A 12,449-nucleotide genomic window follows, 5' to 3' on the forward strand; every position below is an offset into this window, starting at 1 on the left:
TGGACTATTCTTGATACACATGGGAAACTGTTGAGTGTGAAAAACCCAGGAGCGTTGCAGTTCTTGACACACTCAAACCGGTGCGCCTGGCACCAACTACCATACCCCGTTCAAAGGCATTTAAATATTTTGTCTTGCCCATTCATCCTCTGAATGGCACACACACAATCTATGTCTCAATTGTCTCAAGACTTAAAATCCTTCTTTAACCTGTTTCCTTCCCTTCATCTATACTGATTGAAATGGATTTAACAGGTGACATCAATAAGGGTTCGTAGCTTTCACCTGGTCAGTCTATGTCATGGAAATGTCAGTCTATGTAATGGAAATGTCAGTCTATGTCGTGGAAATGTCAGTCTATGTCATGGAAATGTCAGTCTATGTCATGGAAATGTCAGTCTATGTCATGGAAATGTCAGTCTATGTCATGGAAATGTCAGTCTATGTCATGGAAATGTCAGTCTGTCGTGGAAATGTCAGTCTACGTCGTGGAAATGTCAGTCTATGTCGTGGAAATGTCAGTCTATGTCGTGGAAATGTCAGTCTATGTCGTGGAAATGTCAGTCTATGTCGTGGAAATGTCAGTCTATGTCGTCCTAATGTTTTGTACACAGTGTATATTTATTTGGCCTTGTGTTTTAGGTTATTGTCCTGTTGAAAGATTAATTTGTCTCCCAGTGTCTGTTGGAATGCAGACTGAACCAGGTTTTCCTCTGGGATTTTGCCTGTGGTTAGCTCTAATCCAATTACTTTTATCCCCCAAAACCTCCCTAGTCCTTGCCGATGACAAGCATACACATAACATGATGCAGCCACCACCATGCTTGACAATATGAAGAGTGGTACTCAGTGATGTGTTGTGTTGGATTTTCCCCAAAGATAACACTTTTTAATCAGGACATAAAGTTCCTTTCTTTGCCACATTTTATGCAGTTTTATTTTAGTGCCTCATTATACACAGGATGCATGTTTTGGAATATTTTTATTCTGTACAGGCTACCTTCTTTTCACTCTGTCATTTAGGTTAGTATTGTGGATTAACTACAAAGTTGTTCATCCATTCTCAGTTTTCTCCTATCACAGCCATTAAACTCTGTAACTATTTTAAAGTCACCATTGGCCTCATGGTGAAATCCCTGAGCGGTTTCCTTCTTCTCCAGCAACTCTTAGGAAGGACGCCTGTATCTTTGTAGTGACCACATGTATTGATACACCATCCAAAGTGTAATTAATAACTTCACCATGCTCAAAGGATATTCAATGTCTGCTTTTGGGCTCAACTGAGGGACCTTACAGATAATTGTATGAGCGGTACAGAGATTAAGTATTCATTCAAAAATCATGTTAAACACTAGTCCATGCAACTTATTATGTGACTTGTTAAGCACATTTTTACTCCTGAACTTATTTATGCTTACCATAAGAAAGGGGTTGAATAATTATTGACCCAAGACATTTCAGCTTTTCATTTTTTTATTAATTTGTTAACAAAAATAAAAAATAAAAATAATTCCACGATGACATTATGGGGTATTGACTAAAAAATCTCAATTTAATCCATTTTAAATTCAGGCTGTAACACAACAAAATGAGGAAAAAGTCAAGGGGTTTGAAAACTTTCTGAAGGCACCGTAGTAGGTCTATGAATGTATGTTATAAATGTGGATCACATGTAGGCCTATGTAATTAGATCGTAAGGGTGTAAGGATAAATATGTATTTAAACTCCTAAATAGTAATCCACCCAAAACAGTAAACATGTATTGATAATAACCAATGATAGGTGGCGACATCAACCATTTAGGAGCAACTGCAGAAATGTCCAATCGACTGCAGTTGAAAGTTCATGACCTTTGATCACATGGTTATTGTAAAGGTCATGCAGTCCACATGTAGTTGCAAGTCAGACAATTTTTATACCCATATTCAGCGGTGAAAGTATAATTAATTTCTTCCCGGTATGGGACCTCCTATATAAAGTGGGGAGAACAAGTATTTGATACACTGCCGATTTTGCAGGTTTTCCTACTTACAAAGCATGTAGAGGTCTGTACTTTTTATCATAGGTACACTTCAACTGTGAAAGACAGAAAATCACATTGTATGATTTTTAAGTAATTAATTTGCATTTTATTGCATGACATAAGTATTTGATACATCAGAAAAGCAGAACTTAATATTTGGTACAGAAACCTTTGTTTGCAATTACAGAGATCATACGTTTCCTGTAGGTCTTGACCAGGTTTGCACACACTGCAGCAGGGATTTTGGCCCACTCCTCCATACAGACCTTCTCCAGATCCTTCAGGTTTCGGGGCTGTCGCTGGGCAATACGGACTTTCAGCTCCCTCCAAAGATGTTCTATTGGGTTCAGGTCTGGAGACTGGCTAGGCCACTCCAGGACCTTGAGATGCTTCTTACGGAGCCACTCCTTAGTTGCCCCGGCTGTGTGTTTCGGGTCGTTGTCATGCTGGAAGACTCAGCCACGACCCATCTTCAATGCTCTTACTGAGGGAAGGAGGTTGTTGGCCAAGATCTTGCGATACATGGCCCCATCCATCCTCCCCTCAATACGGTGCAGTCGTCCTGTCCCCTTTGCAGAAAAGCATCCCCAAAGAATGATGTTTCTACCTCCATGCTTCACGGTTGGGATGGTGTTCTTGGGGTTGTACTCATCCTTCTTCTTCCTCCAAACACGGCGAGTGGAGTTTAGACCAGAAAGCTCTATTTTTGTCTCATCAGACCACATGACCTTCTCCCATTCCTCCTCTGGATCATCCATATGGTCATTGGCAAACTTCAGAAGGGCCTGGACATGCGCTTGCTTGAGCAGGGGGACCTTGTGTGCGCTGCAGGATTTTAATCCATGACGGCGTAGTGTGTTACTAATGGTTTTAGTCTCCCGAGTGGCGCAGTGGTCTAAGGCACTGCATCGCAGTGCTAGCTGTGCCACTAGAGATCCTGGTTCGAATCCAGGCTCTGTCGTAACCGGCCGCGACCGGGAGACCCATGGGGCGGCGCGCAATTGGCCCAGCGTTGGGGAGGGAATGGCCGGCAGGGATGTAGCTCAGTTGATAGAGCATGGTGTTTGCAACGCCAGGGTTGTGGGTTCGTTTCCCACAGGGGGTATGAAAAAATACAAATACAAAAAAACAAAAATTAAAAAAAAATTAAAAATTTTTTTTTTTTTAAATGTATGCACTAACTGTTAGTCGCTCTGGATAAGAGCGTCTGCTAAATGACTAAAAATGTAAATGTAAAATGTTTTCTTTGAGACTGTGGTCCCAGCTCTCTTCAGGTCATTGACCAGGTCCTGCCGTGTAGTTCTGGGCTGATCCCTCACCTTCCTCATGATCATTGATGCCCCACGAGGTGAGATCATGCATGGAGCCCCAGACCGAGGGTGATTGACCGTCATCTTGAACTTCTTCCATTTTCTAATAATTGCGCCAACAGTTGTTGCCTTCTCACCAAGCTGCTTGCCTATTGTCCTGTAGCCCATCCCAGCTTTGTGCAGGTCTACAATCTTATCCCTAATGTCCTTACACAGCTCTCTGGTCTTGGCCATTGTGGAGAGGTTGGAGTCTGTTTGATTGAGTGTGTGGACAGGTGTCTTTTATACAGGTAACGAGTTCAAACAGGTGCAGTTAATACAGGTAATGAGTGGAGAACAGGAGGGCTTCTTAAAGAAAAACTAACAGGTCTGTGAGAGGCGGAATTCTTACTGGTTGGTAGGTGATCAAATACTTATGTCATGCAATAAAATGCAAATTAATTACTTAAAAATCATACAATGTGATTTTCTGTTTTTTTTTTAGATTCCGTCTCACAGTTGAAGTGTACCTATGATAGAAATTACAGATCTCTACATGCTTTGTAAGTAGGAAAACCTGCAAAATCGGCAGTGTATCATGTATACTTGTTCTCCCCACTGTATGTGCTTCCTATATAATCGTGAATAATGATGAGTGAGAAAGCAGTGGTGGAAAATGTACCCAATTGCCATACTTGAGTAAAAGTAAAGATACCTTAATAGAAAATGACCCAAGCAAAAGTGAAAGTCACCCAATAAAATACTACTTGAGTAAAAGTCTAAGTATTTGGTTTTAAATGTACTTAAGTATCAAAAGTACATGTAATTTCTAAAATATACTTGCATTAAAATTTTTGTCATTTAGCAGACGCTCTTATCCAGAGCGACTTACAAATTGGTGCATTCACCTTATGATAGCCAGTGGGACAACCACTTTACAATATATCTTTTTTTTGTTCTTTTTTTGAGGGGGGTAGGGGGAGGGTAGAAGGATTACTTTTATCCTATCCCAGGTATTCCTTAAAGAGGTGGGGTTTCAAGTGTCTCCGGAAGGTGGTGAGTGACTCCGCTGTCCTGGCGTCGTGAGGGAGCTTGTTCCACCATTGGGGTGCCAGAGCAGCGAACAGTTTTGACTGGGCTGAGCGGGAACTGTGCTTCCGCAGAGGTAGGGGGGCCAGCAGGCCAGAGGTGGATGAACACAATGCCCTCGTTTGGGTGTAGGGAGTGATCAGAGCCTGAAGGTACGGAGGTGCCGTTCCCCTCACAGCTCCGTAGGCAAGCACCATGGTCTTGTAGCAGATGCGGGCTTCAACTGGAAGCCAGTGGAGTGTGCGGAGGAGCGGGGTGACGTGAGAGAACTTGGGAAGGTTGAACACCAGACGGGCTGCACCATTCTGGATGAGTTGTAGGGGTTTAATGGCACAGGCAGGGAGCCCAGCCAACAGCGAGTTGCAGTAATCCAGACGGGAGATGACAAGTGCCTGGATTAGGACCTGTGCCGCTTCCTGTGTAAGGTAGGGTCGTATTCTGCGAATGTTGTAGAGCATGAACCTACAGGATCGGGTCACCGCTTTGATGTTAGCGGAGAACGACAGGGTGTTGTCCAGGGTCACGCCAAGGTTCTTTGCACTCTGGGAGGAGGACACAACGGAGTTGTCAAACGTGATGGCGAGATCATGGAGCGGGCAGTCCTTCTCCGGGAGGAAGAGCAGCTCCGTCTTGCCGAGGTTCAGCTTGAGGTGGTGATCCGTCATCCACACTGATATGTCTGCCAGACATGCAGAGATGCGATTCGCCACCTGGTTATCAGAAGGGGGAAAGGAGAAGATTAATTGTGTGTCGTCTGCGTAGCAATGATAGGAGAGACCATGTGAGAATATGACAGAGCCAAGTGACTTGGTGTATAGAGAGAATAGGAGAGAGCCTAGAACTGAGCCCTGGGGGACACCAGTGGTGAGAGCACGTGGTGCGGAGACAGATTCTCGCCACGCCACCTGGTAGGAGCGACCTGTCAGGTAGGACGCAATCCAAGAGTGAGCCGCGCCGGAGATGCCCAACTTGGAGAGGGTGGAGAGGAGGATCTGATGGTTCACAGTATCAAAGGCAGCAGATAGGTCTAGAAGGATGAGAGCAGAGGAGAGAGAGTTAGCTTTAGCAGTGCGGAGAGCCTCCGTGACACAGAGAAGAGCAGTCTCAGTTGAATGACCAGTCTTGAAACCTGACTGGTTTGGATCAAGAAGGTCATTCTGAGAGAGATAGCAAGAGTTGGCTAAAGACGGCACGCTCAAGAGTTTTGGAGAGAAAAGAAAGAAGGGATACTGGTCTGTAGTTGTTGACATCGGAGGGATCAAGTGTAGGTTTTTTGAGAAGGGGTGCAACTCTCACTCTCTTGAAGACGGAAGGGACATAGCCAGTGGTCAAGGATGAGTTGATGAGCGAGGTGAGGTAAGGGAGAAGGTCTCCGGAAATGGTCTGGAGAAGAGAGGAGGGGATAGGGTCAAGCGGGCAGGTTGTTGGGCGGCCGGCCGTCACAAGTCGCAAGATTTCATCTGGAGAGAGAGGGGAGAAAGAAGTCAAAGCATAGGGTAGGGCAGTGTGAGCAGGACCAGCGGTGTCATTTGACTTAATAAATGAGGATCGAATGTCGTCAACCTTCTTTTCAAAATGGTTGACGAAGTCATCCACAGAGAGGGAGGAGGGAGGGGGCGGAGGAGGAGGATTCAGCAGGGAGGAGAAGGTGGCAAAGAGCTTCCTAGGGTTAGAGGCAGAGGCTTTAAATTTAGAGTGGTAGAAATTGGCTTTAGCAGCAGAAACAGGAAGAAAATGTAGAGAGGAGGGAGTGAAAAGATGACAGGTCGGCAGGGAGTCTAGTTTTCCTCCATTTCCGCTCGGCTGCCCGGAGCCCTGTTCTGTGAGCTCGCAATGAGTCGTCAAGCCACGGAGCAGGAGTGGAGGACCGAGCCGGCCGGGAGGATAGGGGACATAGAGAGTCAAAAGATGCAGAAAGGGAGGAGAGGAGGGTTGAGGAGGCAGAATCAGGAGATTGGAGGGAGAAGGATTGAGCAGCATTGAGCAGAGGGAATAGATGATAGGATGGATGATACTTGTAGTAAAAGTAAAAGTATAAATCATTTCAAATTCCTTAAATTAAGCAAACCAGAAGGCATTGTTTTCTTCTTATTATTTATTTATGGATAGCCAGGGGCACACTACAACACTCAGACATAATTTACAAACGAAGCATGTGTGTTTAGGGAGTCCACCAGATCAGAGGCAGTAGGGATGACCAGGGATGTTCTCTTGATAAGTGTGAATTTGACAATTGTTCTGTCCTGCTAAGCATTCAAAATGTAACTAATAGTTTTGGGTGTCAGCGAAAATGTATGTAGCAAAAAGTACATTATTTTCTTTAGGAATGTAGTGGAGTAAAAGTAAAAGTAATCAAAAAAATATAAAGAGACCCCCCCAAAAATGAATTAAGTAGTACTTAAGTATTTTTTTCTTAAGTACTACAGATGCACAAATATCATACCCCCAAGACATGCTAACCTCATTTTTGGGGGGTATGATATTTGTGCCTCTGTAACTTTCTCACTCATCATTATTCATGATTCATTCAGGATTATCCGTAATCATGGTAGCATCCACATTACTATAGAAGTGTTTAGAAACATATTCTATACTTATTTACGATAGAAGTGACTCCAAAATGACACAATACGTTATTTAATACATTAAATAATCTGAAACACAACCAAAACAAACAGCAAATGTATCCAACACATTTGTAGAGTCACAAGCTTGACGTAGTCATTGAGTGTTATGAATATGGGACCAAATACTTCACTTTTACTACTTTAATACACATATACTGTAAGTGAATTTGTCCCAATACTTTTGGCCCCCTAAAATGGGGGGTCTATGCACAAAAAGTGCTGTAATTTGTAAACGGTTCAACTGATATGGATGAAAATACCCTCAAATTAAATCTGACAGTCTGCACTTTAATCTCATAGTCATCGTATAATTTAAAATCCAAAGTGCTGGAGTAGTAGTACATGGCCAATACAAAACAGAAATTGTCACTGTCCCAATACTTTTGGAGCTCACAGACTCCAAACAGTGGTGAATGGAAAGAGACATCTGTTACACAAAACATTTGCCGATTGTCATTAGGCAAGAATTTATGCGTCCACTTCTGTCCGCGCGCATCACGGGTTTCGGCCACTCATCTTTGCCTTCGCAAAATGTCAGTGTTCTCTTCGAACCACATCGCTGGGATGCCGTTCCCGACCGTAACACCTTACTTTCACCCCTGCACATATGCAACACACTTTGAAAGGCAATGACCAACGTTGGTCAACTTCTTGACAAAAGTGATCAGCTCGAAAGCACCCACACACTCCTCAACCAGTTTCACGGAGGTCACGGAGGAGCGAGAATGGAGGAGAGAGAGGATGGTTGCTCGATCCCAAATCGACCCCTATGCATTTGTAGAAATCTGAGATGATTTGATTGGTCTATGTAATATGGGGAAACTTCCACCCAGCCTATCAGAGGGCAAGTAGGAGCTATTACCAGATTGATTGCACCTGTCAAATCCTCTCAGATCTCCACAAGTGCGTAGGGCGTAGGGCGTAGTGCGTAGTGCGTAGGGCGTAGGGTCTAGGGCGAGGGTCAGGCGGGGCGGGGGGCGTGGGCGTAGGGGTCTAGGGCGTAGGGCGAGGGGTCTAGGCGAGTGCGGGGCGAGGGTCTAGGCGAGTGCGGGGGCGAGGGTCTAGGGCGTAGTGCGTAGGGCGTAGTGCGTAGGGCGTAGGGCGTAGGGTCTAGGGCGTAGGGCGTAGGGCGTAGGGCGTAGGGCGTAGGGCGTAGGGTGTAGGGCGTAGGGTGTAGGGCGTAGGGCGTAGGGTCTAGGGCGTAGGGCGTAGGGTCTAGGGCGTAGTGCGTAGGGCGTAGGGTCTAGGGCGTAGTGCGTAGGGCGTAGGGTCTAGGGCGTAGTGCGTAGGGCGTAGTGCGTAGGGCGTAGGGCGTAGGGTCTAGGGCGTAGGGCGTAGGGCGTAGGGCCTAGTGCGTAGGGCGTAGAGTCTAGGGCGTAGGGCGTAGGGTCTAGGGCGTAGGGCGTAGGGCGTAGGGTCTAGTGCAGGCATTATCAACTATGCTGAACAAAAAATATAAATGCAACATGCAACCATTTCAAAGATTTTACTGAGTTACATTTCTTTTAAGGAAATCAGTCAATTCAAATAAATTCACTAGGCCCTAATATATGGATTTCACGACTGGGAATTCAGATATGCATTTGTTGGTCACAGATACACTACGTGACCAAAAGTGCAGTGGAGTATTTTTGTTTTCCTCTAGGTGAAGTATGCATTATTTAGTTGTGAGTTCTTCTCCTTGTTCAACTTGTATTAATGCATTTGAATGACATCAGTTGAGTGTGTGTTCTGAGTTGAAGTGAATATGTCGGAAAGGCTTGTGAAAGCAACTGTACCCCCGCCTCAGAGTGCTGATGGTTACCACTTAGACTTGTCTTCACCACTATCTCTTCTACCTCTTTTTTCAAGACTGTTTTTCATCTATAAGTAAACTAAAATTATAACAAGCCAATACAATATTTTGAAGAGTTTCTTATGACCACACTGCAGTCTCCATCCAATACCTACCTGGCTGGCATTTAGTTTGTACTGATGATACATCAGTTGTATGCATACTATAGATAGTTAATCAATAACTACGGATATTCTGTATAGCTTCTGTAGATATTCAGGTAGTTAAAATTCCATCAGATACATCTACTTTGTCAAGGTTAGGTTATCTAAGGTATAACAACTCACTAGCTTATCTAAGGGACACTACATGACCAGAAGTATGTGGACACCTGCTCGTCGAACATCTTATTCCAAAATCATGGGCATTAATATGGAGTTGGTCCCCCCTTTGCTGCTATAACAGCATCCACTATTCTGGGAAGGCTTTCCACTAGATGTTGGAACATTGCTGTGGGGACTTGCTTCCATTCAGCCACGAGCATTAATGAGGTCGGGCACTGATGTTGGGCGATTAGGTCTGGCTCGCAGTCGGCGTTCCAATTCATCCAAAGGTGTTCGATGGGGTTGAGGTCAGCAGGCCAGTCAAGTTCTTCCACACCGATCTCGACAAAACCATTTCTGTATGGACCTCGCTTATTGCACGGGTCATTGTCATGCTGAAACAGGAAAGGGCCTTCCCCAAACTGTTGCCACAAAGTTGGAAGCACAGAATCGTCTAGAATGTCATTGCATGCTGTAGCATTAAGATTTCCCTTCATTGGAACTAAGGGGCCTAGCCCGAACCATGAAAAACAGCCCCAGACCATTATTCCACCTCCACCAAACTTTACAGTTGGCACTATGCATTTGGGCAGGTAGCGTTCTCTTGGCATCCGCCAAACCCAGATTCGTCCGTCGGACTGTCAGATGGTGAAACGTGATAGAGAACGCATTTCCACTGCTCCACAGTCCAATGGCGGCGAGCTTTACACCATTCCAAACGACGCTTGGCATTGCACATGGTGATCTTAGGCTTGTGTGCGGCTGCTCGGCTATGGAAACCCATTTCATGATGCTCCCGACGAACATTTCTTGTGCTGACGTTGTTTCCAGAGGTTATTTGGAACTCGGTAGTGAGTGTTGCAACCGAGGACAGACTATTTTTAAGCGCTACGTGCTTCAGCACTTGGCTGTCCCATTTTGTGAGCTTTTTATAGACTCCTAGACGTTTCCACTTCACAATAACAGCACTTACAGTTGACCGCTCTAGCAGGGCAGAAATTTGACGAACTGACTTGTTGGAAAGGTGGCTGTGTGCTCGATTTTATACACCTGACAACAACGGGTGTAGTGCGACACATCTCCTTTGCATAGAGTTGATCAGGATGTTGATTGTGGCCTGTGGAATGTTGTCCCACTCCTCTTAAATTGCTGTGTGAAGTTGCTGGGTCTACACCTTTTGTATTCGGTGCATATGACAAATCAAATTTGATATGATTTGCGGTTGTGAGGCCGGTTGGACATACTGCCAAATTCTCTACAATTAAATTGGAGGTTACTTATAGTAGAAAAATTAACATTCAGTTCTCTTGCAACAGCTCTGGTGGACATTCCTGCAGTCAGCATGCCAGTTGCACGCTCCCTCAAAACTTAAGACATCTGTGGCATTGTGTTGTATGATAAAATTGCACATTTTAGAGTCGCCTTTTATTGTCTCCACCAGAAGGTGCACCTGTGTAATAATCATGCTGTTTAATCAGTTTCTTGATTTGCCACATCTCTCAGGGGGATGGATTATCTTGGCAAAGATTAAATGGTCACTAACAGGGATGTAAACACATTTTTGCACCACTTTTTTGAGAAATAACCTTTTTGTGCATATGGAAAATGTATGGGATCTATTTCAGCTCATGAAACATGGGACCAACATTTTACATGTTGCATTTATATTTAAAAAAATATTTGTTCAGTGTAGATTCAGCCGCTGTCCAATTTTCTCTTGAGCGGATGGTCGGGGCCAGAACATAATTACAAATAATTTGTAAACTGCTAATTGACCGCAAGAAGTCCAAACAGATATAACATTTGACTAAAATATAATCCTTTCATACCTTGTGTCTCTCTCTATTATTCATAGGAATACTTGGGAACCGATTTCCAAAATGAAAATCACTTGGAGCTGATTTCCTTTTATGTCCAACAATAATAATAATAATTAATATATATACAGTGAGGGAAAAAAAGTATTTGATCCCCTGCTGATTTTGTACACTTGCCCACTGACAAAGACATGATCAGTCTATAATTTTAATGGTAGGTTTATTTGAACAGTGAGAGACAGAATAACAACAAAACAATCCAGAAAAACGCATGTCAAAAATTGTATAAATTGATTTGCATTTTAATGAGGGAAAAAAGTATTTGACCCCTCTGCAACACATGACTTAGTACTTGGTGGAAAAACCCTTGTTGGCAATCACAGAGGTCAGACGTTTCTTGTAGTTGGCCACCAGGTTTGCACACATCTCAGGAGGGATTTTGTCCCACTCCTCTTTGCAGATCTTCTCTAAGTCATTAAGGTTTCGAGCCTGACGTTTGGCAACTCGAACCTTCAGCTCCCTCCACAGATTTTCAATGGGATTAAGGTCTGGAGACTGGCTAGGCCTCTCCAGGACCTTAATGTGCTTCTTCTTGAGCCACTCCATTGTTGCCTTGGCCGTGTGTTTTGGGTCATTGTCATGCTGGAATACCCATCCACGACCCATTTTCAATGCCCTGGCTGAGGGAAGGAGGTTCTCACCCAAGATTTGACGGTACATGGCCCTGTCCATCGTCCCTTTGATGCGGTGAAGTTGTCCTGTCCCCTTAGCAGAAAAACACCCCCAAAGCATAATGCTTCCACCTCCATGTTTGACGGTGGGGATGGTGTTCTTGGGGTCATAGGCAGCATTCCTCCTCCTCCAAACATGGCGAGTTGAGTTGATGCCAAAGAGCTCAATTTTGGTCTCATCTGACCACAACACTTTCACCCAGTTCTCCTCTGAATCATTCAGATGTTCATTGGCAAACTTCAGACGGCCTGTATATGTGCTTTCTTGAGCAGGGGGACCTTGTGGGCGCTGCAGGATTTCAGTCCTTCACGGCGTAGTGTGTTACCAATTGTTTTCTTGGTGACTATGGTCCCAGCTGCCTTGAGATCATTGACAAGATCCTCCCGTGTAGTTCTGGGCTGATTCCTCACCGTTCTCATGATCATTGCAACTCCACGAGGTGAGATCTTGCATGGAGCCCCAGGCCGAGGGAGATTGACAGTTATTTTGTGTTTCTTCCATTTGCGAATAATCGCACCAACTGTTGTCACCTTCTCACCAAGCTGCTTGGCGATGGTCTTGTAGCCCATTCCAGCCTTGTGTAGGTCTACAGTCTTGTCCCTGACATCCTTGGAGAGCTCTTTGGTCTTGGCCATGGTGGAGAGTTTGGAATCTGATTGATTGATTGCTTCTGTGGACAGGTGTCTTTTATACAGGTAACAAACTGAGATTAGGAGCACTCCCTTTAAGAGTGTTCTCCTAATCTCAGCTCGTTACCTGTATAAAAGACACCTGG

This window comes from Coregonus clupeaformis, chromosome 36 (genome assembly GCF_020615455.1).
Source record: "Coregonus clupeaformis isolate EN_2021a chromosome 36, ASM2061545v1, whole genome shotgun sequence".
Taxonomy (NCBI): Eukaryota; Metazoa; Chordata; class Actinopteri; order Salmoniformes; family Salmonidae; genus Coregonus; species Coregonus clupeaformis.